The sequence below is a fragment of the Crocodylus siamensis genome, chromosome 1 (genome assembly GCF_052110815.1).
Source record: "Crocodylus siamensis isolate JL-2025a chromosome 1, ASM5211081v1, whole genome shotgun sequence".
NCBI classification, from domain to species: Eukaryota; Metazoa; Chordata; order Crocodylia; family Crocodylidae; genus Crocodylus; species Crocodylus siamensis.
Genome location: NC_143395.1, coordinates 79,946,262 through 79,952,649, shown reverse-complemented (window position 1 = coordinate 79,952,649; position 6,388 = coordinate 79,946,262).

The window sequence follows — 6,388 nt, the reverse complement described above, 5'->3', positions numbered from 1 at the left end:
GGAAAGTAAATTATATTACATTTTCGCATCACGATATAAGAGCACTATAAACAGATGTTTAACAATACCATCACATTTTCAAACTTGCAATAGTTTCCAAGACTGAGCAAAATATTTAATAGATCCATAAACACAGGAAAGGCAATATTTGGAAACAAACTAGTTTCAACCTGGATTATTATTTCTAGTCAAATACCATATCAGGCATTCCAAGTGTATTATCCATCTGGCTTCTTCTAGTGAAATCAAGGAGAGCAGGAAGACATGTAACATTTTTAACAGGGTAGTTTTTAAAACACAAAGTGAAAACAATAAGTCCTTAGGCCTCTACATCCTTTACACAGATAAGTAAAGTCAAATCCTTGTACCAGAGGTCCCAATTGATCACTATATTAACCACAGTCCAAAAACCAAACTACAGTTGCATTACAGAAAATTACCTCCATCATCTTATTCAATAGAAATTGATACTGCATCTCAGACTGTCCAGTGTCATGGTCTTCAATAGATAATGCAGGTACTCAACATCACATCACTTGTTTGATCATGCAAAGTTGGGAACCTTAGAAATTTGCTCAAAATCATTAGGCAGGCATAAGAAAAAGACAAAAATGGAACCCATTTTCCCATGGCTTGGTACAGTAACCTAGCCATTGATCTATGCTGCTTTCCAATATATATACCATAGTCAACTTGCAACTACAATATTTCCTCACATACCACACTCACATTTTTCCTATGTGGTGTAGAATTGGGGTACATGTCGGGGGGGAGGTGATTTCTGCACCAAAATAGAAGCATGGAGGCAAGGTGATGCTTTCCATCTGCTTCTTTCCAAGCCCAGCACTTAGCGGAGGCGGAGTCCAGTTTTAACCCTCTCACAACCAATGCTGAATTACAAATGCAGCACTGGCTGTGAGAAGATTAAAACTAGCTTTTGCCTGAAGCAGGCAATCTGTTCCCGGAGGTCAGTGTTCAGCCATGACTCCAGATTTTTTTTTCATTCTGCCTTCCCAAAACAAAGTATCTTATTTGCAAGTCTGTGGTATGTGAGAAAATAAGATATGTTCCAGAGCTCCTATCAAAGACAGACCATATCACAGAGTTTTATGAACTGCAACTTCTCCATGAGATGGATTTTTTCAACCCTACCTAATAAATTACCAGGTAGCATATATAGAATTTTGGGGACGTTTCTGCAACATGGTTAGGACTGGTCAAAAAATGACCATCAAAGCTTCTTTTCCATAACAAATTCTGATGTTGACAAGCAAGGTTATTTTTTTTCTATAAAAAATGTCTGCATCTGCAAGCCATGCATTTTTGGATGAAAACTCAGAATTTCAGGCCCATTCTCCATCTATATTTAAGAACAGTTTATTTAGCTTTTCATTATTCCCACTTCATTTTCTCCCCAAAACACTCTCTTACTCCTCTTTATACAAAACAAAATGTGAAAAGCTGGTCACCTCAGTCCCATCACCTTGAAGGAGAGAAAACAAGTAACCAATTTGAAAAACAAAAGACAGGCCTAATTTCTAGTCATGAGTTCTAACCACTAGCAAACTTTTTTCTTTTCCAATGCATAGCAATGGAAGAATAAAGTGATAAAGAGGCTGTTTTGAACTCTGACCAGCATCAGCTCGTCATAATGTGCAGTGTCTATGTGATATGGGACCAAATGGAAGCAGGGCCAAACATTAAAGGTGTGGAATAACATATGAGTTGAAATCCACCAAGCCAAGGGCAAAACCACTTATATAAGAAACTACCTCTCCTATACCGTGGACCTCAACCTTCTCCCAGCCACAGGGACAGCTGCTGAACTTGGTCTAATTTCATTTTTTAACACTAACACAGATAAACCTTTTGCATGCTGTGGCTCTCAACAACGTCAAGCCTTCAGATCACAAGCTCCAAAGAGGACTTTGTTCTGTGCCCTTGACTGCAACTTCTCTCAGTGAGGGCACAAACACCCCATCAGCACATCTACACGAGATGCTTAATGCATATTAGACTAAGTTTGTGCATTAGCACAGCTGGCAAAAAACATGCTAATGCACTGATGCACAGTAGACTTCGTCTAATGCACACTAATGTCACCAAAAAAGCATTCATATCTCCAATTATGGTGCGTTTAGCACCTGTCATTACAAGGCACTTTTACCTATGCTTCCAGAGTGGGGGAGGGAGGGAGGGAAGTGCTTTAATTACAGTGGCTCTAATTAAAGCACCTCCATATCTCGTATATTGTTGTCCCCATGCTTAAAAATGGCAGTGGGGACACTTGAACTAAAGCTCATAGAATATAAGCTTTAGTTCGAGCCCCCCGGCCCCATTTGTAACAGGGACACTGATAGACAGAGGAAGGAGGCAGCAGGAGCACTGCAATTGCCAGGCTCCACCACTGGATGAATCGAGTCTGTTCCACCAGTGCAATTCCAGGGCATTGGAGCAGCCTCCGGGTTCATGTATAGGCACTCACAGGGACTAAACTTAATGCACGGTAATTATCTCGCATTAATGAACGTGTAGACGGCCCATCCATTTACCCCTCTTCCCTTCCTGGCAGGGGGTCACCATTAGCAACTTCAGCGCTGAGCTCTCAGAATAGGGTTTGACACCTGGCAAACAAGTCGCCCTCCAAGACCACCGGGCATCCCTCCAGCTCGGCTTCTCCAGACAGTTAGGCAGCAGCAACCCGCAGGAGGCGAAGGGGCAGCGCAGAGGGCGAGGCGCAGGAGCGATCCCTGCCGGGAGAACTCCGCCGGCTGCGGGCAAAGCTGCTGCGGCTGCGGCTATTCCTGATGCTGCAGCCCCGGAGCTGCAGATCTGCCTCCTCCGGCTGTTTAAGTGACTAGGTGCACCGGAGTCCACACTCCCAGCCCGGCTTTCCACCGGGGGCTTCGGAGGGACAAATCAGAAGCTGCGTCTCAGCCCAGTGAGGGGGTACTGGAGCACACACGTGGGGATCTCTGCTTTTCCTGTAGCCTGGTCCTAACAGCACTGTCGAGATCTCAGATCTGCCTTTCTGCTTACGGAAAGTTTCCTGATGGGGAAGTGGCAGGGCTCAGATAAGCAGGCACCAGGAACAGGTACTTCGGGGCAGCCAAACATCAGGGCTGGGGGAAAAAAAAACTAGCCCCAGCTTTGAACGTGGCTCAGGAGCCACCCGCGAGGAACCCGTAAAAGTGCGGTCCCTTCGTCCCTTTCTGCTGATCGCAGGCGGGGTCAAGACACTTGCAGGGGAGCTGGTATCTCCCCGTCTGCGCTGGGACTTTTGACAACTACATCGACAGCCGCCTTTTTGTTAAGAGACATGGCCCTGGTGGTATTCAAATGTGCCAGCCCCACCACAAATTTCATGGGGAGAAAAGGGGAGGGAGTTGAGATCGCGGCTCGCCGCACCAATCAAAAAAAAAAGCATCAGCCCTATACAGTGAATGGATTTTGAAAAAGCTCAACTCAAACTCTCCACCCGTGCCCCAGTTTTGCACACATCCATTCCCCCTTTTTAGAGGGACAGAAAATGAAGAGATCGGTGGCTCGAGTTTTTCCTTTGCCGGGGCGGGTTTGGGTTGGCTTGGCTAAAACGGGGTTGCTTTGCTTGGGTTTCTTTCTCCGTTCAGAGATTGCTCCCATTCTAAAACGGAGGTTCACAGCTCATGAATCCGCAGAGCTGGCTGGCAGCGCTGGGGTTTTGGGCTGTGACCAAAGGGTGACCATGGTGTTCTGTTGTTCAAGAAAACCCACGCTCCACCGATACAGTCGTGGGAATCATCCCTGTAGCCGGCTCCGGTCGTCTACCCTTTACTGCTCTAGACCCCGGGAGCTCCTTTCTCCCTCAATGCCCCACACGCAGTCAGGGGGTGGAAGATGCGCAGCCCCGCTCCTTGCAGTGCACGCCGGGCCCCCCGTGCAGTGCTACCCAGATGTGAGGGACTCTCCCCCCCGCAGCAAGCGTCCGATTTAAACCCAGGTCCCGCTGCTCCCAATGAGGTTAATGGCAAAAATCACTGGGAATAACACCGGGATCCTCTAAATCCAGGGGACAGATCTTTCCCCTTTACTCCCATGGGAGCAGGATAAAAATCCCATACCAGAACCGCCGTGATTTGAAACATTGAATGTGAAACAATATCCCTCATGATAAGAAACGCCCGGCATCCTACATTCCCGGCAGTTTGAGGTATCCAGGTTGTAGCCGTATTGGTCTAGAGGCGAAAGCAATCAGGGCTCGTGGTAGGGATGATATCTTTTATCAGACCAACTAGATGTTCGCAAAATATATATATATATTTGCAAGAAGAAGAAGATTTTTTTTTTTGCCAACATCTAGTTGATCTAATACAAGATATCACCTCTACCACGAGTCCTGGTTGCTTCTCGTACTTTTGAAGTACTTAACTGAAATTTAAGACTACATTTCCTTTGAAAGAATTCAATCCTGGATATTGTCATTTTGTTTCCTACTCCTGTTACAGAGTTGAATTAAGTACACAAGGGCATCAGCTCAGCACCGACATGTGTATGGCATAGGCTAGGGATCCAGTTATTTTCTTTGGGTGCTAACGCTTAACTTAATTAAAAGTCCGGTGGGTTTACGTTGGCCTCTTTACTTGTATTAGAAATAGACCTTCTTGTAGATCCCAATTTTTCCGACCCATCTGGGTAGGCAGGAGTGAGATGGGTCGGGGCGGAAAATCATTCCCCTAAAATAAAATGTTAGGGTCAGGCCCCAGCGGGACAGGAGCTGCCCCTTCTTTCCCATCTGCCTGCGTGTCAACATAGCACAAAGATCGGTGCGGTGTTGCTTTCAATGGGAGCGGTCACCAGCAAAACTAAAGGGTTAATAAACTGTCCCCCTTCCCCCCCCCCCAGGAGTGCGTCTTCCTTGGGACACAGGGAGTGTCATTATTTCTCTGCAGAGTTCAATTTGTAGCCAATTTTGTTTCACGCCGTCTGGATAGAAATCGGCGCTTTTCTCTGCTAAAATGTCAAACCAGCGGTGATTATAAACAGCAGCGTTTGCAAATTTTAACCGAGCACCTGAGAGCTTTAAATACACATCTTGTACCGATGAGGTTTTTTCTACACTTGGCCTTGTTTTTAAACAAATACACACACACAAACGAATTAAAGAAAATGTGGGGGCACAAAATAGAGCTGATAGTTATTCTAGTTTAATCACCCAAATACTTGTTAGCGGTAAAATAGTCTGAGGCCAAGCCAGTTTAGGCCCTGAGCCAAAAGCCACTGAAGATGATTAAGGGCCCGACTCCGAGGCCATCGGTGGGGGTTCAAAGCAAAAGGGAAGGTATTGAAGACACCTGAGTGACCAACTACACAAGCGGTAGTTTGTCAGTAAGTTTTATTTTCTTTTTTTTTAAAAAAAATGGCATGACAAACTGGAACCAAGACCAAAGTACTGTACCCACTGTACATCATTCATTATAAAACAAACATACACCATAGTTGTAGTCTACCGAACAGAGAGTGCGTATTCATTAAAATGATACAGCGCGTGCTTGTTTTGAGATCCATGCTCTCCACAGTTATCTTACACGTGTGGCTCAAATAGAAACCTCTTATAAATAATTGCCACTGGATCAAACGGGGGGTGCCTGCCCCAGGCCGCGCGGTGCTGGCGGGGGTCCTGTGCCTCGCCCCGGGGCGGCCCGAAGCCATTGCACATCTGCAGCACCGGGGCCGTTGTTCGTACGGAAAGGTCTGAAGGCAAGTCACGAGCGACGGGAACAAAAAGAAATTACATAGAAAAGAAGTGTTTCCAAAAGGCACGATCTCCTCCACACAAAGGTAACGATATTAAAAGAGAGAAAGAGAGAGCGAAAGGGGGAGGGAGGGAGGTGGCCGCTCCGGCACCACCAGGGCTTGCCCCGCCTGGAGTCGGCTGCCAGCCCCGAGCCCGGACGCCTGCTCCATCCAGGGAGGGCGGTGGATAGAAGCAAGCGCGCACTTCTCTCCACTGCCTCTGGGCGGTGGGTTTGTTGCAAGACCCCCCCACCACCACCCCGCTTCCTTTTAAATACAGCAGCCTCTGCCTAGGCAGAAATGGATCAGGGAAGCCACATCGCCCTCCCGCCCCCCACGCACAGGTTCCCCTCGCTGATCACTGCACACACACTAATCACCCACCCCGATCATCCCACGCACAGTGATCACCCCATTCCTGATCGCTCCACGCACACTAACCCCTCTGTCACCGATCACCCCAAATAAAGTGATCCCCCCAGTCCCTGATCACCCTACACACACTGATCCCCCGTTCCTGGTCACCCCAAATAGAGTGAGGCCCCCGTTCCTGATCATCCCCCACACACTGATCCCTCCGTCGCTGATCACCCCACGCACACTGATCGCCCCCCTC